Here is a 21,652-nt window from a genome sequence, read left to right on the forward strand (position 1 = left end):
GCATGTATGGTTTGGGGCCAATGGGAATGAAATAGAAGAATGGTGACGACGCTTGTGTTTGAAGTGGGAGGTACTAGGGTGGCATGAAAGGTTTCATTTCAGGGCACACGTGTTTGTGCGGCGGTCAGAGGTAAAGGAGTTGGTTTTTCTGGGGCATTTTTTATGAGCCACACACAGGCAAGCTCTGTACTTGCAAGTATTTTTTTTTTTACTCAATATTTTGGTATTAAATTTTCCATTAATGATTTTTAAGGGCCTTGCTCTATCTCCCTGTTGATTTATCAGATCTATTTTCCCCTTCATTTCACATTTTTCCTCCTGCTTTATATATCTTATTGAATCTTTCCTTTGCTTTTGGTAGACTCTATTTTTTCAAGGTGAATTTTTCTACCATACTTTATATTCATCCTCCAGTTTCTTTTCTTTCCCCTTCCCTGAGGCCATTCTAAATTCTCTCTTCTAACACCATCTTCATTCACTTTCTCTTCTCTCCACCCTGCCAGACCCTGTGAGCTTACTTGTGAGGTCTCCTTCCCTTTGCAAACATTTACTTCTTCCCTAATAATCTCGGGTGTGTTGCATAAAGCGCCCCCTAACCCCACCTCCCGCAGCAGCCTTAAAAGAGACAAACAGGTTCACCTGGGTGGCTCACTCAGTTAAGTGTCTACCTTCGGCTCAGGTCACGATCCCAGGGTCCTGGGGTCGAGCCTCTAATCGGGCTCCCTGTTCAGCGGGGAGCCTACTTCTCCCTCTGCCCATGACTGCCACTCTCCCTGCTTGTCCTCTCTCTCTCTGTCAAATAAATAAACAAAATCGTAAAAAAGAAAGAGAGAGAGAGACAAACAGAACAAAAGATAAAGCCACCCCAGGGCAGCAGGAGATAAAGCCACCAGCTTCTCCTCAGGGAGAGGCTACTCTCCCGGTGATTGTATCTCACTTTGCCCTAGAGAGGGATACATGGACACTAAAGAAGAGAGAAGGAGAAATCTGATTTCCTTGGACTTCTCCCCTCACTGACGAGAAGCAAAGACCACAGGTAGCCAAAGCAAAACCAGCAGATGTGTAGGCCTCTTAGCAAGTGTCTCAACATATGTTCTGCTGGGACCGTCCAGCCACAAATACTGAATGCTGGGCCAGGAGCACCAGCGTTTAGAATTGGAACACAACATGGTCCTTGAGCTCAGAGCTCGGGGAAAAGCAGAGAAGCACACATCATCACAGAAGCTGTTATAGTACGCCCATAAAAGAATATGTTTGAGAAGGATCAAGACTTGGTTATAATCGCAGCTCCTACAAGCCCTACCTTCTCCAGCTGAGTGACTTTCGATATGTTATTCAATCCTTTGAGCATCAGCGTCCACTAAAACAGGAAAAATAGGAATTTGCACTGGATTGTGACGCATGAAGCGATTAGGAAAGAACTGCACGAGTGGTAGGGTTTGCCTCCAGGAGCTGCTACTCTGGTTCAGCGAAGAGCTAGATGTGATGATGTGCCTTTCAGCTCGCTCTGCAACCATATGAGACAACAGAGGTGGACTGGCCCTAATGGCTGATAGTAAAGCTGTAATATTGGTCATGTAGATAATATGTAGATAATATATATTGAGTTCTTGTTCTGAGCTAAGCATTTTATATGCATGATTCACTTAAACTTTGAAGTTTTCCTCTATGCAAGAAAGGTACTCTTTTGTTTTCGGGTTTTCGTTTTAAAGATTTTATTTATTTGTTATTTATTTGGGAGAGAGAGAGAGAGAGAGAGAGCACACAGAGGGGGAGCAGAGGAAGAGGGACAAACTGATTCCAACACTGAACACAGAGCCTGAAGTGGGGCTCGATCCCCCAACCCTGAGATCATGACCAGAGCCAAAACCAAAAAGTTGGACGCTCGACCGAATGACCCACCCAGGCACCCCAGGAAGGTATTGTTTTATAGATGCAGACACGATGGCTCACAGAACTTTTTCTTTATACAACCAAAACAGTGGATCCACGATTCCAACCCCAGTGGCCTAAACTCAAAGTCCATATTCTAAGCCACTAGTCAAAGGTCTTCAAATTCTTTGCTCAGGCATCCCTCAAAAAATCTTGACCAACTATTTTGCCACTTATACATTTTACTTTTTTAAAGATTTTACTTATTTATTCATTTGAGAGAGAGTAAGCAAGAGAGAGAAAGAGAGCTCACAAGCAGAGGCAGAGGGAGAAGCAGGCTCCCCGCTGAGCGGAGACCAGGACACGGGGCTCGATCCCAGGACCCTGGAATCATGATGTGAGCCAAAGGCGGAGGCCTTAACTGAGCCACCCAAGCACCCCACTGCTTGTATGTTTTAAATGGATATAAAAGTACTTCATTGTAAGTTTAAATAGTTTCAAATGATGAAATATCTGGTACGTGGTAAGCTTAGAAATATTTGAAGTATTTTAAAATAAAACGGAGATCACTCTTTCAAATGTATCCAGTGGAATGTAAATACCGCAATAATGTGATCCTTAGCAGCATCCATTTAAATTACATGCACACACAAAAAAAAAAAAAAAAAAAAAAAAAAAAAAAAAAAAAAAAATTACATGCACACAAGATCTTCTTTAATGGAAAAGAGACATGCTCCCCTTCTCAGCCGCTCCTCCCCTACAACTGGAAGATACATCTGTTCAAACACAGAGACCACATCTTCTGCACATGTACCAAATGTAACCTCCTCTGAGAAGCTTTCCTGGATGGCCCACCCTGTTTATTTCTTCATAGTACCTACCATGACCTAAAATTGTTTTGCACATCTGCCAAGGTATTCATTTACATTCTGTCTCCCCCACGGGTAGATTTATCCATGAAAGCAGAGTCTGTCTCAATTACAACTACATCCCAAGCACATAGTCGTTCCTTTATCTCCTTGAAATTGTATTTGTTTCACCCTTGCTATAGAGTTTTACCTTCATGTAAAAGTTTTAAATTTCAAATTATTTCGTATATAAATAAAATAAATTTTATTTCTGTGACTATAAGGTTGTAAGTTAAATAATATGTTCTTAGTTGTATTTACGATGATTAATAGTACATTATTGATCAAAACAACAAAAATTCATGCACATTTTTAGTAAACATATAAAGTAAAATTTTTACTAGAGATGTATCTCTTAATGAGATAGATGGAGGAAGCATGTTTAATATCTTGAGTATAAGTAATGCCAGTTATTTCAAAAAACCACTTTGGTGCCCTCAAGGTTTTTCCACTTGAAACAGTGAGTTACGCAAGAGTCAGCCTGGGTAAGCAGGAGACCTTTCTTTGTATGGGGAAAGAGCGAGAACTGGTAAGATGCCTTAACCGTAGATACTCTTTGATCAGTTTTAAGAAACATATGAGCATTAAAAGTTATAGATAACTGATTCCCTTAAAACTCTGTATGACCTCACCCCTTGGGAAACCTTCATGCATGGTGGGGGTGCACACGGCCCACTTAGAAGATCCCTGTGGTACAGTGGACTGCCTCCCACAGATCAGTGCTGACTACTGTGCTCCATGAAGAACTGAAGAATATCCCAATATGGGATCAAATGAGCCCCTCCACTTGGCTGCCAGCTTGGTCAGGATGGAAGTTCAGCATGAGAAGTTCTGTTGCATAAGCCCAGGACTTCACTGCATCCAGCCAAAGAACTAGTTGACTAGTTGACTTCCCATGGAATAAGACTGCTTTTTTTAACCAAAAAAAGAAAAAGAAAAAAAAAAAAAGATACCTTGGATGTCAACTGTTTAACTCCCTCATTACAGATAAGAAAAGATTACCAGCCAGTTACCAGGAATGCCAGTACTAGAATACAGATCTTCTGATCTTGGTACAGGGTGTGACAGAAGGCTAGCTATCTTCTGGAATTGTATGTCCCTCTGTCTGTTGTGTGGGGTCTCTCGCCAGAGACTACATTTCCCAGACCCCTAGCGGTTAGGGGCCGCCATGTGACTGAGACCCCAGCAAAGGAACTTGATGAAAACGCTGTGTGCCTTCCTAGCCCGGCTCATAAAATCCTCCCATGTGGCACTTTCCCATGCTCTTTTCTCTTCCAATTGGCTGCAATGGAGACAACCCATAGGTTGACCTCAGGAGCTGAATATTGCAGATGAAAGAGCCTCTTTGAACTGGGGTCCCTGCTGACTTGTTAATTTCCCCAGTACTTTCTTAGGAACAAGAAATAAACTTCTGTTATGCTTGTGCCATTATACGTTTTGGAATCCATTTGTTATAGCAGCCTACACAAGGTTTTATATAGCATTCCACCCTTCCTTTCCTTTGGTCTGATGAGTAATTTCAACCTGTCTTAAAATGTAAGAATGTAAAAGTTCTAGTATATGGAGGTAACAGTTTGGTCCATGGGCTAAAAGTTGTATGAACTGGTAAAACAGTAGCAATTCTTAGCTTCGTGGTGGTGAAATATACAAATAAAGCGTTAATTGCACTCAGACCCTGATCACCTAAGATGCTAGTGATATCAGAGCAGCCTGAGAAACAAGGCTTACCGTACCGCTCAAGGAAGGCGAGTTCTACAGTCTCCAGTGCATCCCTCCCCACCCCCGCCACCCTCTCCTGAGAGCCCCATTTGCAAAAATCTCTGTATCAGTTCACAGTTGAGGGCGGCAGGGGCAAGAGGGGATGGAAAGCAGGTATCAATCTCCAGAACTGGGGACCCAGGAGGACTCTCAGAGGTTGCCCAAATATTTCCTCTTCCCAGTGAGACCCGAGAGGAGAAAGTGAGCGGTCACTTTTGGGTAGTACACTGCAGACCAGGGTTCAAATGAATCTCGGCCAATCCTTGGGTATATGGTTTCAATTTAGGTGGGCTTCCTAACCTTTCTAAGCCTCAGTTTCCTCCTTCTTAAGACAAGAATAACCATGTCCCCCTAGCAAAGGCAGTAATTAGGATTAAACGAGATAAAAAGTGTCTAGCATAGCAGTGGCCCCATAAATGTTGGTTTCTTCCCTGCAACAAAACCAGAGTCCCAACCCAACCTTCCTCACGCCGCCCCACTTCGGTCCCTACCACACCCCACCAGACTGCCTCCAACTTCCACTCCCCAGCCTTTCAGCAGAGGTGCTTCTGGTGCTTTCCCAGACTCACTGAGGCCCACGAGGCTCTTCCAGGTGGCCAGGGGGCTGGGTAGCACAAGGATAAAAACTGTTAGCATCTGTGGTCTTGTTTCTGGCATTAATCAATCATTTGATACATATAATATTTAAAAACTATAAGAGACATTGGCTCCCTGCGGCTTACTGCAGCACTGTCGCAGAATAAACGTAGTGCCCATTAGGGCTTCTGTCTCAACCCGGGTTCCTATAGGTCCCTGCTCTGTGCTTTGGCTTCCTCAGGTGGAAACCTGGGGCGGGGGGGAGGGGTGATAAATTACATAATAGGCTAAGATTATTACTGATTCTAAAATTTTGTTTGTTCATTGATGTCTAATCAAATGCTTCATCTTGCCTTAACTCTGAGTGTAGTTCTTGGCCCTGTGATTTGGCACCACTGTTTCCTTGCAGGCCAGCAAAGCAGAAGGAGGTGGAGAACGGGTTGTTTATCTGATCTTTTACACTAAGGTGGTCCTCAACTTGAAAAAGAGTATGGTAAACCACCTTTCAGACATGGTACGTGGCCATCAGAGAGCTGAACTGCATTATTCTCTGACACGGGATTGAATGTGACTCAGATACAAAAAAAAAAGAAAAGAAAAGAAAAGAAAAAAGAAAGAAAAGAAGAGAAAAACCTGGTAGCTAGGTTAAGTTAAACATCACACAGACATCTGTATGAAATAATAAATGAAGCAAGGAAAGAAATGAATGTTTGCTCCAAAAGAGGAAAAATCCCCCACCCCTGATATGCATTCATTAAATAAATATTTACAGAAAGGGGGAGAGGAACTTTGGGTAGCATTTTCATAGAAAATCACTGCGGTGGAAACAAACGCCCTATTTCTTGTGGCCTAAGATGTTTGCACTTATGACACCCACGCAGGGAACCCCCGAGGGCAAGGACTAACCACGACCCAGAAGTCACCCCCAATGGTGGGCCATACCCCTTTTCTTATTGATTCATTCATTAAACAAACATTTATTGAGCACCTTCTATATACCAGGCTCAGGGCCAGGACCTGAGGATCCACTGGTTAATAAAATATACAAAATCTCCGCATTCATTTAAATCACATTCTAGTGACTAATTTACCTCTGGTCCTGGAATGTGTAAGATAATGCTTCAGTCAAAAGGGTCATTTAAAAATGGAGCACTATGCTTCTAGATTAAAAAAAAAAAAAAAGGCAGTAAGGTGTCTTTTAAAAACCTCCATCCATCCCACTGGCATCCAGTCATCAAAGGTAAAGGAAGGCCATTGCAGGTCACTGCTGTGCGGCCGACTGTTCATGTCAACTGATAAAAATGACCTCCTCCTCGCTGGTCTGCTTGGCAGGGACAAATCTCTCTAATGCCTGGAACCCGGGATCTGTCATAATTTGCAGTCACAAAATCAAGGTTCAACAGGGATTTCCCAATCTGTTCCTTTTATAAGAATTCTTCAAAACATTCCTTTGTGATAGCACCAGAAAACTTGATTTCCACACATTATTCTGCCTTAGGAACTAGGATTCAGATGCACATCAGACCACATTGGCCTTGTACCAGCCAACACCCACAACAGTAAGACATAAACTAAACAAGTACAAGACTTATTGTGTTGGCCTCCTTGTCCAAAACACCAGGTCATCCTCATAAAATGTGTTTTATACCAAGCGCCAGAAACCAGTGAAGAATGTGGCCCACTGGCAATCACAGAGTGAGTAAGTAGGCATTGTTCACATGAATGCATGCGCGTGCACACACACCCACCCACTCAAGCACATGTGGGGAGTTCCAAAATCACAGTATTAGATCACCAGCGGGAGTTGCTGCAACTAAACTAAAAAAAAAAAAGAACCACTTGCAACCCAAGGCTGTCCTTCTAGGCACGGACGTCTCCCACCCGTAAGAGTCGGCTATGGCAGGCTGTCAAGTGACTACCTCATGGCCTCCTCCCGCTGTCTCAGGCCTCACACTGCAGCTTTACAAAGATAAAGTAATAAGTATGTGTCAATCAGGCCTTCGTAAACTAGCTCTGTGCAAAGCCCCTCCTGGGCCGGTTCCTGCCAGGAAATGACTGCTGCCCAAGGAGAGGCTGACAGCCCAAACATAGCTATGCACTCGGTCTCTTGGGAAGTACTTTTTCTCATTTCCACAGCTCTTCATATTTGGAAAAACACTTTATGATCATTTTAATTACATGACTTAGGAGACTTTAATGTTCAGAAAATCCCTGCCAAGTAAATCTGAACTGATATTCTGCTTTTAGAGATGGGAAAACCGAAAGACTTACACAAGACCACGCAGCATTTCACATCTCTGACTAACCATTTAGCTTGCGGATAAAGTGGCCTGTAACAGTAGCTGTTTGCTATCAGAGATGTCAATCATGAAAGTCTTCTGCTTCTCCTCTGCTCCCATCTCCCTCCTCCACTCATTCTCGGAGTTCTGGAACACCATGGATACTGGAGCGGTACCTAATGAATGACCCGGAGAGCGCCCCAGGGCAAAGCTCAAGATGGTTGTTGAATCCACTGAGCATCACAGGCTCAACAGAATGTAGAGCAGGATTCCCCAGATAATTGTAAAAGAACGTGCAATGGATTCCTTTCCAGGGCTTGCCAAGGGGAAGTCTACGGAGCCTCTAGACTTTCACTATTAGGCCTTAGTAACCTTATGAGGGGGTTGGAGAGACCCAGCAAGAAGGGTCTGTAACATTTCACTCCTCTCTGTGGTTTTCCTCTGTCATTCCTACACACACCCCCTACATGCCCATTAAGTGCAGTGGGGGAGCCCTCCAGCCGCAGATGAGGGCAGCTGGAGGGCTCCCAGAAACTGCTCATTGAGGCTGGGAGTGACCGCCTACCCAGATGACAATGTTCACTGAACTCCATCCAAGGATGGTTCCAGGGAGAAACTGATGGCTGCTCCCTGGAATATGGGTGTCTGTGGACACAGAGCCTGGGCCTGCTTCCCACTGAAGAGGCCGACTGGAGCCAAACTACCAAAGAAAAGTGCAGAGAGAGGGCGGCAGGCTACACTCTCACCATGAAGACGGTGGAGTTTCCTAGGATCCAAGTGCACATTGCAAAGCGTGCCCAGGCTTGAAACATATGAAACAGACCTCCTTCTAAAAGGGCTGACCCAGTAATAGATTGCATGGGGTAAACCTCCAGGAGCAGGAGCACGGGAGGGAGTCAAAGAACAATGAAGCAGGGTCGTCCCCAATGAAAGGCCTCCAAGGAACCCAGGAGAGTGACCCACAGAGAGATGATGCACGTAAGCACGCCACACAGAGAGAACAGCAAGGACCAAGAGAGAGCTGGGTAAGCGGCATCCAGATATGCAAAAATAATTTTGTCCCTTTCCTTCTAATTGTCCACCTCCACCCCTGATCCTAGAAAAGACCCAGAAAAACAGGAGGTGGACGAATGAAGTGGAAGAGCACGTTATTGAAGGCAGCGGGCGTCGGGGAGGGACAGGAAACTGGCCCTGCCTCAATTCCCATTGAATCGTGTCCATTTAATAAACATGGCTGCACAGCAGGTTAAGGTAGGTCCTGAGGCCTCTCCTGGTAGACCACGCCCCATCCATTTCTCCCAGTCACACGGTACTGGGTGAGCCAGCAATGCAGGGATATGGAGCTCACCTTCCTTTCTCTCACGAACGTCAGCAGCCCCTCAAAATTGAGGGTTTACACGAATAACCAGGTGACCTCCAAGTTCAGTTCTGGGCCAGCTCTTATATTAAATTACTTCAAGGCTTCAGAAAACTGAATATCATCCTTTCTTCATCAAAAGGTTGGGAACCCCTGATTTTATTAGTGGGTTGGCAGTCCCCAAAACTAAAGCCTGGAATCTGTCCAACAAATCCCTGTGTGAGTCAGGGGCAACACGGGATTCATCCAAATCTTCACTTCCTCATCTGTTGCCTAAGATCCTTGAAACCTGCTTTCTGTCCATTTTCCTGGGATGTGGAAAGACTTCATATGAGACCTGTGTTAATAGTATTATACGGATGTCCCCAATTTAGTACTACAAAGCTGAAATCAGGACAGAATCCTCCTCTCGAGGACCAGACCAGTGGTACTAAGTTGACAAAGCCACAACCATAGGTTTGCAATGACTTTCTTCCCATATGGCTGCTCCTTGTGATTAAAAAGGCCACTGGTAAGTGGTGGATTCTGTTTATTATGGGAATTATTAACGGGGTGGGTAATATCCTATTCCTTTGTCCAGGTCTGAGCGGGCTGGGGGTAGGAGTGAGGAGAGGGAGCAGAACACAGAATTAGCCTGGCCACAGCCACTAAGAGAATTGGTATCATCCTGAGAATAAGCAGAGGTTCAGTCTAGTAGGTGAAGCACCACAGTCAGTCTACAACGGTCCAAATGGCCGGGGACAAAGGCAAACAAGACGAGGTGGCACTGCCTCAACAGGTGGGCACAACACACCATCAGAGAGACGGAGGCAGACACTCCAGAGAAAGCGCAGGATACGGACCATAGGCTTCACATCAGTCTCTCCACAGACGGTAGAACCCAGGCTTCAGCTGGGAATCTTGGACAGATCTTTAGACTCTGAGAAATGCATAATTAAGAACAAGGAGGGAACAGATGAATAAGCAGGTAAATCAGAGCCAAGATGGAGGAACTAAGATAGAAGGCCAGTTATAAAAAATAAAGTACAGGGCTTCCACGTGAGAACGAAGCAAACATTCAGACATTCAGACGAGGGCTAAAGGGCGGAGCCAGACCATCCGCAGTGAGGGACATGAAGCCGCGTGAGGTCTGCACATCAAGTCTAGCAGCTCCGTCTGGGGAGAGGAGGAACCCTGCACAGGAAAAACCAGGGTGGGCCTGACACGATTTACGTCAGACTTGAGGAGAACATTAAGAGGATGGAACAGTATTAAAATCAGTGAACTTTTCTCATTATATCCCCTCCTTGCTCCACTCGGAATAAAATATGTTGATCAACAGAGAAAGACGGGCTCTCTAGAATACTCCTTAGGGACTTTGTGAGGCGGGCATTAAGATAAAACATGGAATGATAGTTCAAGTCCATGGCCCGGAGCCATTTTGAAACAGGCCCTAGACGCAGTACCTAGATGAGGGTACAATATAGTTTCAAGGGTCTTAATCAGTCTGGAGCCATCGCACTCCAATAGTGAAAATGAATTTTAAACTATCATTCAGGGCAAAACATACCAACACATGTGAGGGAAACACACTGATGAACCTATTAAATTCTGGGCTACTAACCCTGCAGTGAGTGTGTTAGATGACCAGGCCACCTTGCCTCAGAAATATTGGTACCACTGGCCAGATACCACAGCTCACGGTATCCAAAAATGGGCACACAACATACATGATGAATAAGGCTAAAATCTGTACAATTCAACCAAATAAGGATAGGGATGTTTATATTTCTTCCCATTCTCAAGCAAGGCAACAGTACAGCTATTTCAGGTAAGACAAATTTGTGTGTGTGTTGCTACTAAAGATCGTCCCTAAGCTCAGTCAAATATAGCACTGCTGCCCTAGCACGTGGACTGGATCAGTCACTTTCCAGGAAAGCAGAAATCATTTCTTCCTTCTGCAAAGGAAACAATTTAGCCCAGGGAATTCCTCACACACTCGATCAAGGAACGGAGTCCTCCACAGTTCCTGACACGGGAGTAGAATCCAGCCAGAAGCAACAGCGGGAAGTCTCTGCGACTCCCAGACTAGAGAGAGAAAAGGAGAAGATAGAGCTTACTGGAACCTAGCAGCCGGGCTAACAGAGCGCCCTGGGAAATGTTTAACAATGGCTAACGGGAGAAAGCCCATTAGCCCCTTCGTGGCTTATTTTAAGTCATCAACACGGTATCAGTAAACATGAAGTTGGGAAAAAAGGAACAGCATCGTCCCTCATGAGCTGGTACGGGCTGGCTCGTGCAAAGCACCGGGCTGGACTCACAGGCTGGGAGCTGCCGCCATGGCAGTGGACTCAGCTACCACTGCCCCCGGAGCTCATAGAAGCAGAGAGGGAGAAGGAAAGATGCTGGCTTCTCCCACCCGCTTCCCTCTATCATCCACTAGTGGCTCCTCTTGGCCCAACCCAGACAGAAGGATGCCCAAGGAGGAGGCCCCCACCAACAACGCAGAGCAGAGCAGGGAAGGGAGATACAGTGAAATTTGCAGAAGACTGGATGTAAGGTGTCACAGAAAGAGAGAAGGTCAGAGATGACTCTAAAATGTAGAGCCTGTGGGGCACCTGGGTGGCTCAGTGGGTTAAGCCTCTGCCTTCAGCTCAGGTCATGATCCCAGGGTCCTGGGATCGAGCCCCACATCGGGCTCTCTGCTCAGCGGGGTCCCTGCTTCCCCCTCTCTCTCTCTCTCTGCCTGCCTCTCTGCCTACTTGTGATCTCTCTCTGTCAAATAAATAAATAAAATCTTTAAAATAAATAAATAAATAAAATGTAGAGCCTGGCAGATGACAATTATGAGTGGACCAGCTCTGGGGAGAAGGATCAACTTTTGTATTTAAACATGCTAAGTCTGGGTGTCAGTTAGAAATTTAAGACAAGACATTGAATAGATGTTGGATAGAAGAGTCTACCTTGTGTTCTATCTAGTAGAGTTCTGGACTGGAGATATCAGGGAGTTGTCCACATACAGACAGAATTTAAAGCCATGAAAGTGGATCTGATCCCTAACATCTGTGGACTGAGCCTGGCAACCGTTCTCAACGGAGAGTCTGTGAGAAACTTAAGGCCACTCCTTAGGACACCCATTGTACATAACAAATAAACGTCCTTCCTATGCTTCTAGAAGGGCGCTTGTCATTTATCTTGGGAAAATTGAGAAAATAGTCTTTCAAACTGTTAGGTGTGTTGTGTGGTTCAGATGACAAACCACGGTTGGGAAAGGCTGACTGGGGACTCCAAACTAGTCAGGGCAATGAGGGAGCAGAAAGAAAACTAACAAGTGGCCAGTGAATTGGGAGGAAAGCCAGGAGAGAGAGGAGACCTGGAAGCTAAGTGAAGGACAGGGGTATCGAATGCAGCTGATGGGTCCCCTGAGGTGGGCTCTGAGAACTTTCAGACAGATGTGGAGGTCTAGGAACCTTGACAAGTGCCATTTCAATAGAATGCATTGTACTGGATTTAAGAGAGAACGGAAAGAGTGAGCCTCCTTGGGTTAGAGTTATATGGTGACTAAAATTGGACCAGAAACTTCCTATCAGTGATCTTTCAAACTTCTGGCTCAATCGAATTGGAGATTATTCTGAGTCACCTTAACTGTTAAGAAAATTTTGCCCAATGGCAAGAATTTATCTCTTGGAATTTTTTTCAATGTTGGGCAATCAACAAAACTTAAAAATATATCCAGGTGGGGCTCCTGGGTGGCTCAGTGGGTTAGAGCCTCTGCCTTCAGCTCAGGTCATGATCCCAGGGTCCTGGGATCGAGCCCCGCATCGGGCTCTCCGCTCGGCGGGGAGCCTGTGCTTCCTCCTCTCTCTCTCTGCCTGCCTCTCTGCCTGCTTGTGATCTCTGTCTGTCAAATAAATAAAATCTTAAAAAAAAAAAAAAATCCAGGTAGTGAGGCTCCAACTGACTATATAAAGATTTGTGTTCATCACAAATAGTCTGTTGGTGTTACTGGTTAACTAGAAAATGGGTAGTAATTAGAAAACTGCACTTATAAATTCATGCTAAAAATAGAAGCTATGGCTTAACATAATGGGCTTTCACATAAATTCCATTTGCCAAAAATATTTAAGAATCCAGTGCAATCCAATCATTCCTATTGTTTTAAACTTCCTTAAAAACGTATTACATACATGGAGAGCTTCAACCACTTGAAAGCTGGCAGCTAACAGTATAAAATTTACTGCCCTACAGTTCTTATGATCCAGGGATCTGTTTCTATGATTTGCACAAGTCACATAAATTCTCTGAACCCTCATTTCTTTTCCTGGAGACCCAGAATGATAATTCTGGAAGCATTCATTCAAAAGGCTTTAACACAGTTTCTCAGTAGTGAGAGTACATGACACATTAAGACTGAGCTAACTCGACCAACTGAGAAGCTTGGGACATTTACTCACCTAGACAGATGCCTCAGCTGACTCAAGTGAATGGAACAAAAAGGACCTAAAATAATAGAAAGTAGAACTAGAACACGCAGAGCTCCTGTAAAGGCCTCTCTGGCGAGCTTGCTGTTGAGCTGGCGCTCCCCGTGGTGGGGATGTGGGGGTGCCGTGGGCATGACGTCATATCTGAAAGGGCAGCCTCTACCCATATACCATGTCACGCACACCTTCCTTTACGTGGCTTCAACTCTCTCCCATTTAGATCATCCGAAAACTTTGCTGATGGGGGCATGGAGACTTGAGATTCTGTGGACTACTTCGCTTTTCGTTTTCCAGGCTTTCTGAAAACAGCTGCAGAAATACCCAGACCTTTGGGAAAGAGGCTGATCTTACTGCATTTCCAGCCAGACTGCAAGCTGAGAGAAGTGGAAATATATTACCAGCCTATTTTCCTGAAATCCTTGTCAAAACTGCTCCAGCAATTTCTTGGCTTTCCACATGACCTCAAAACAGGACAAGCTCCTCTTCCAAAACCATCTGCTTTTTTAACTTTAGCTCTAGCCTTGCATTTAAATATGCAGTTAAGTCAGGTACAATAGCCCCACAGTCCTAGCGATACCCCAATTTGCAAAATCTGAGTTACTACCAGAGCAGGAATGTATAAATCAGATGGTGAATGCAAATCGCAAACCTTATACCCAGAGATTCGACTCCAAGAGATCTATTACCAGCAACACAAACAATATATTTTCAGACTAGCTAAAAGACAAATGCTTTATTTCGAAATGATCTTAAGCAAGGCGTATGGCTAGGGTTGGCAAATGTCAAGAATTGCACTGGCCGTTATCTCACAGCTAGCATTTTAAAATCCAGAACGACTTAGGGAAAGATGGAAAGGAAAAGAGATCACCAAAGGTTCATGTAAAGGATATGAATCGAGAACTTCAAACTAATCTTTTATTCACTCAGTCTGGAATTAGCAGACTCAGGAGGCTGCCCTACACAGCACCGCCAGCCCCCTCCTGCCTGTGTGGAGCGATGCGCACACCACGCTCTCCTGGGAACTCCTGCATCCAAGAATTCATGCAGCCCGTGCTCTTGGAAAGAAACGTTAACCTTCCCCTTCCCAAGGGATACAAAATTTTCTCCTTTGGTCCCTTGTCAAGGGCTGTTTCCTGGGCAAATGGCCAGAGGAACACCCATTCAGAAAACCAGAAATCAGGTTGCCAAGGAATTGAGATGCTAAAGAGACAGAACGAAGGAAGAGGCCACGTGGTCTAAGCCTTGCCTTCACAGCCCTCCAAAATCCGTAGAAGACTGCTTCAAAGTTCGTCCAGGCCCGAGACACAAAGTTATTCTTTCAAAGAGACAGAGAGCTAACTTCGGACAAGAATCACCCTGGGATGTCCAGCCCAAAGAACACTAAAAGGTCAAGATCACCTGACAGCTACTCCAAGGGCCCTCTGGTCACTTCTGGCTTGTGGAGCCTGGCTTCTGGAGCCTGGCTCAGCCCCAGAACAACACTTAATGTTGTCAGAACTAGGGAGGCCTGCAGGTTAGGTCAGATATCCCAAGTGTGTTCTGGAGAGCAGCACGATTCTAGTTTTGGTTTTATGTTGGCTCAGCTCAGGACTGGCGCAGAACTGGATAGACCAGCTTCTCATCCCCCTTCATTTCACGCTCCTTCTATGTAACCTAGGATGCTACTTCATCATGTCAGAATTTAACTTCAGAAAGAAGGGAGGGAGGGAGGGAGGGAAGGAGGGAGGGAGGGAGGGAGGGAAGGAAGAAGGGAGCAGGAACGATCTATTTAAAAAGAGAGAGAGAGAGAAAAGAAAGCTTGGTAAATCAAATAATTTTCAACTTCCATAGAACAATCTGAAGGGTGCACTTCTCCAACCGAAAGAGCTAAGAAACATGCAAATCCTACACATTTAGGACCCCTGCTTTCCCATGGCCTCCTGCGACTATTTCAGTGCACTTTTCTCCATCATTTGACTCTTATTTAAGAAAAGAGCTTTGTATTTCCTTGTAGGCATTTTGTGCTCTATTTTGTATTTTTCAAATTATCATGCAGTAAAATGGACTTTTTGTGGTATACAGTTCTATGAATTTTAACACAAATACAGATGTGTGTAAACACCATCGCCATCAGGATATGGAACAGAATGATGACCCCCAAAAACTGGGCCTATCCCTTTGCAGTAAGACTATCTCCCCACTCCTAACCTCAGCAACCACTGATCTGTTCTTCACAAATAGATCGTTAATAGTTACCGTGTTCCATGGTTCCTGGGTGGCTCAGTCAGTTAGGAGTCTGACTCTTGATTTCAGCTCAGGTTGTGATCTCAGGGTTGTGAGATCGAGCCCCATGTTGGGCTCTGTGGGGATCCCCACTGCACCTGGAGTCTGCTTAAGATTCTCTCTCTCGGGGCGCCTGGGTGGCTCAGTGGGTTAAAGCCTCTGCCTTCGGCTCAGGTCATGATCCCAGGGTCCTGGGATCGAGCCCCGCATCGGGCTCTCCGCTCCGTGGAGAGCCTGCTTTCTCCTCTCTCTCTGCCTGCCTCTCTGCCTACTTGTGAGCTCTGTCAAATAAATAAATAAAATCTTAAAAAAAAAAAAAAAAAAAGATTCTCTCTCTCCCTCTCCCTCTCCCTCTGCCCCTGCTCCCCACCACTTGCACACATGCTCTCTGTCTCTCTCTCAAAAAAAAAAAAAAAAAAATTCTTTGTTCCACATTCCCAAACTAGAAATGCCATTGTTTAAAGCTTGAAAGTTAAGCATCTTGATATGGCAGTTATTTTAACTTATATCAAAATTTATTCAAGATAAAATATAAATTTATGTTAATAAGCACGAAACTAAAAAAGGTGAACCATCTGAAACTGCACCTTTAATTCTAGTCAACATCAACCTGGGAACAGACAGTGCAGAAAACCTACCCTGTCCACAGTTCACAGAGGCCTGGAGCTTCTCTCGCTCCCGGGGGAACCTTCCTTCACACTGCTCTCGACTGCCCTTTAGTCAGCCTCGACTCAGAACTGACAGTGTGTCTGGTTGATCTAGTTCTGACCCACTGCTCCCCCTTGGACTCGAGCACGCTGTGCACTTCTGGATTCTCTAATTACTTCACCTGGGCCGACCTCCCACCTTCCAGCCCAAGTCCCACAGATGGCCCACGAGTCTAACACACTCTCTCGGTCCAACCTGGTCAATGAGCAAGGGGCAAGTTCTGAAGACACTACAGTCTCCAGCTTGTAGTACAGCATCTGAAATGTTGCATATACAAATGTGCCATGTATATGACTTTTTTTTAAAGTACAAGATATTAAGAACTAAAAAAGTATATTAATTATTACAATATATAATACATATATTACATAATATTGTGTATATATCGTATTATAATATATACTATATATTGTAATATATAACACCATATTAAATATATATTATGATTCTATAACATTATATATATGTGTGTATATACATATGTGGGTGTATATATATATGCTTATATATACCTATAATTATCAGATTCAAAAAAATGAGATTAGACCATATAGGAATGACAATACATTTTGAACATCTGCTAAAGTGGCACTTAATGTTGAATCTTAATGGGTTGAACACTCTATCTTATAAAAATGTATGACCTGAGAATTTACATAATATCTTTCTTAATACTTGACTTTAAAGCTATTAAAATCCAACATCAAGTTAACATTGGTTATGCATTTTTTAGGTTTATACACCTAAACCAACAAGTTTCCAGCATCATCAAATTGCTCAGCTCTTCCAATTAAACTGAATTCTATGTAAAAATATGGCTTACTGATGTTGGTATAATTGAGGTTTGTATGTCCACACCCTCTCTCAACATTACTATCTTCTTTAAGAATTATTAAATTAATTCCCTAAAAAAAAGAATTATGCAAATATCCCCTGTGGCATTACTTGTTGTGTAAATGTACAGCTTCTTTGCTCCTCATTTACTGAGCTCCTATCAATGCCATAAACCAATGATAGGAACTACTTCTTCACTGCAATCGTTTTTGGAACAAGCTGAAAAACAAATGATCAGACTTATTTTTCTCATGTGTCTCTTCCCTTCCCCATCAACTCACACTTACAGCATACAGAGTTATCACTTCAAAGCATGTTTCTAACAGTGAAATGCTCACTAAACCAGAATGGAAGTCCATCATTCCTGTTGGTGAAGTGTTAGTATGTTAACCTCCAGTTGGCAATGGGCTGATAAAGAATTTCAATATGAAAATTTTCTATTTACATTGAGCATCTAACATTAAAAGAAACAGCATCTGTGGCAAATAACCAAGTCAAGTTCATTATGTTCAATTTTTAGTACGAATTACTGATTTTTAGATATAACTCCTTAAATTCAAAAGGTTAATATAGAGTAATCCTTAAAAACAAACAAGTTTATTTGATTAAAGACACTAAGGAATAAAAGAAAATAAATCCCAAGTCCTATAGAATTGTCTGCCTTGCAATGTAGTATTTTTTCATTTGGATACCAATGGGATAAATTATCTTTTCTTTTCTTTTTTTTTTTTTTAAAGATTTTATTTATTTGAGGATGAGAGAGGAGAGCACAAGACGGGGGAGGGTGAGAGGGAGAAGCAGACTCTCCCCTGAGCAGGGAGCCTGAGGCAAGGCTCGATCCCAGGACTTCAGAATCATGACCTGAGCTGAAGGCAGATGCTTAACCGACTGAGCCACCCAGGTGCCCCCAAATTTTCACTCACGTCTAAGTAAGTGCAGCTGAAGCTTGGACAATGTGGCGATTGGGGTGCCGACCCCTGCTCAGCCAAATATCTGTGCATAACTTCTGATTCTGCCCAGACTTAACCACTCTTAGCCGACTGTTGACCAGAAGCCTTACCAATAACACAGTCAGTTCACACATGTCTTGTAGGTTATATGTGTTATATACTGTATTCCTACATGAAAGTAAGCTAGAGAAAGGAATATGTTGTTAAGAAAATCATAAGGAAGAGATTTTAACAATGTCTATTCTTCCGATCCATGAGCATGGGATGTTTTTCCATCTTTTTGTGTCTTCTTCAGTTTCCTTCATAAGTGTTCTATAGTTTCTAGAGTATAGATCCTTTACCTTTTTGGTTAGGTTTATTCCAAGGTATCTTAAGGTTTTTGGTGCTAATGTAAATGGGATCAATTCCCTAATTTCTTTCTTCAGATACATTGTTAGTGTATAGAAAAGCAACTGATTTCTCTGCATTGGTTTTGTATCCTGCCACATTACTGAATTGCTGTATGAGTTCTAGTAATTTGGGGGTGGAGTCTTTAGGGGTTTCCACGTAAAGTATCATGTCATCTGCGAAGAGAGATTGACTTCTTCTTTGCCAACCTGAATACCTTTTATTTCTTTCTGCTGTTTGATCGCTATGGCTATGACTTCCAGAGCTATGTTGAACAATAGTGGTGACAGTGGGCATCCTTGTCATGTTCCTGATCTGATGTACTGTATGGTGACTAACATAACAAAATTTTAAAAATCATAGAAAAAGGAAAATCACAAGGGAGAGAAAATACATTTCCAGCACTGCACTGTAAAAATTCCTAATATAAATGGTCCTATGCAACTCAAACCCATGTTGTTCAAGGGTCAACTGCATTTTCTTTCTCTGAAATCAGTGGTATTGGCTCCAGAATTTTGGCCTTCATTGCTTAGATGTCTCTTTTGGCAATAAATTAAAGATGCCTCATGGTTATTGATACACTTTCAGGGGAAGATCATTAATATTGATACCCATACCGGTATTTTGACTTTTCAAGGATTAGCCTGAATCTCCTTCCTCTCCTTCCTTTCCCTTCCCAGTCCTTGAATTCTTCCTTTTGCTCTCTCTTTAAGGCCTCCTGAAAAGACAAATGGTTAAAATGCTACCTATTTTTTTATTAAAATGATAAAATTTAGAATTCTTTTAAAATTCTACATCTACCTCTTTAAAAACCGAGCCCTATCCATAGAAAACTGTCCATATACATATAAAAACAGTTTGCAAATAATCCCAGGGTTTCAAAGTCACTCTGAAGCCTATCCTTGGGTGCACAGAGGATCTGTAGTTGTCAGAGTAAACCCTGCTCCAAGCTGATGCTCACAAGTCAGCCATTCAACTCTGCCCCGCCTCAAGGCTTGCTCCCTCCTCAGTTCTTTTCCTTTGCTCAGTGCTGCTGAGTCCAAATTAACCTGTGTGTCTCCTATGAAACCTTCCCCAATTCCTTCAGTCCAACTCCAGTTTCTGCCTTTCTAGGCTTCCTGATACCCACAGAGCCAAGTCTTAAAACTTAGCATTCACTTTCCCTCTAAATAATTCATACAGGTAAGTCAAACCTCAAAATTTAATTGGCAAATCCCTGAAAACAGATACACCTTACATCTCTGCAGCTCTACCTACAGCCCTTGGCACGGTGCCAGTAAGTATTTATTGAGTGATCAATGCACTCATCTAACCTACTAGGTAGTTCACTCACCTACCCCCTAGGTAGTTCTGTTCCATCACTGCTACTTTGCCCAAGGAGAAGGATGAGGCCAAGACTTACTTTTTTTTTCAAGATTTATTTTACTTATTTTAGCAAGACAGAGAGAATGAGAGAGAGAGAGAGATTGGTGGGAGGGGCCAGGGGAGAGGGAGAAGGAGAGAAATCTCAGTGAGACTCCCTGCTGAGTGGAGCCTGCCATGGGGCTCGATCTCACGATGCCGAGATCACGACCAGAGCTGAAATCAAGAGTCGGACACTTAACTGACTCAGCCACCCAGGCGCACGAGACCCACATCTTTGTGAGCAAAATCTAGGTTATGCAGAGCTCAGGGGCTATCACACTACACTATTTTGCTCATCAGTTAGCAATCATTGATGAAGTTCCCACTATGGGTCAGTCACTAAGTGAGGTTCTGGACGTACAGAAGTGCCAGAATGCAAGCAGATGAACTATGGGGTCCTACATGCAGGAACGGGAGCAGAAGGCACCAGTGGAGGAGGAGCAGGCGACCATCTGTGCAGAGAGGTTAGTAAAGCTCTCACCGAGAACAGGATGCTTGAAATGGATGTTGGAAGAATCAGTAGGAATTTGCCAGATGAACTACGATGGGAAAGACATACCAGACGTAACAGTAAACGCAAAGGCCCAGAGTATGGAAATAATTTGTCTCTTTAATCCCCTCCTCACTTTCAGAATGAGTCCACATTTCAATAAGGCCGACTCATCTCACCTTCTGGATTCTTTGCCTGAATAGGGATTTATTTATTTTTTTTTTTAATGGACTAAGGTGCACTGCCTAGCAAATATGAATTTCACAACGCTAAGTAAATTTAGCATTTTGGATTTGGAAATCCAATCTAAGTCCAAATTATGGATTTGTAATGACACACATGTGACTGACTCAACATTCATTTTATTAGGTTACATATTTTTATACAGAGAGGATTTTTAATACAATTTTAATTGTAATGATCTGTATGCCTTCAAGGGATAAAATAACATCAAGAAAAAAATGGTTTTAAAGTATTTATTCAACTTTTCCATTCCTGTATCATTTACTTCTCCAAGTACGTTTCAGCTTCTCTGTCTGCTGGCTTTATAAACCTCTCTTTGGGTTTTAACAACCATGGAATCACTTTTACTGTGAAGTTTAATATCCTGCTTTAAAAATCCAAATATGATTCACATATTGCATCTTCAGTATTTCTAAAACAAAACAATCTGCTCGAACTTTAAAAAAAAATTACTTTTCTCCAGAACACTTAAAAACATGCCTTCCAATATCTGGAAATAGGACTCACTTAATAACACAGGCAATAAACTGCTTCGGGCTCACTTTCCTGCCTTGTACTCTAAAAAGAAATATTAGTAACACTGCTAAACTAATTTTATTTAAAAAATACTAATGATATTAAAATGCATCGATAGTCTGGCTTTAAAAAAAAAAAAAAAGCTGGAAAGAAAATGTCAAGAAGAAATGGTTGCAGAGGTGCCGTTCCTGGCACATACTAGTTTTTCAGAGACCTGAGCCTATAATTGTTTTTAAAGACATGAGAGACTTCATTCTCTCTCCCCCAAAATATCCAAAGCAGGCTTCATATCTGAGATCCTAAAGAATGCACACAAATTTATAATAAAGACACAAAGCCTCACTGATGGTGTTACACTCAAGGTGCCTTTATCGCCGTTACTAATCTCAGATACACAATAAACAATCAACTAACTAAGCAAGCAGAAATTTCCTAGAAAGTCACTTAAAATTATTTTGCGTTGTTTCACAAAACTGAGTTCAGATCTTCATTGGGTCTCCATTGCCGTTAAAGCTCGAGGACCCCAAAGTTGAAAACCATAAGAGAATGAAGACCTGGAACCTCATACGAGAAGGGTGATTACCCCCATCGTGATGATCGGGATGACACATTATATTTGTATCATGCTTTATACTTATTAGAATTCTT

The sequence above is a fragment of the Martes martes genome (assembly GCF_963455335.1).
Source record: "Martes martes genome assembly, chromosome: 15".
NCBI classification, from domain to species: Eukaryota; Metazoa; Chordata; class Mammalia; order Carnivora; family Mustelidae; genus Martes; species Martes martes.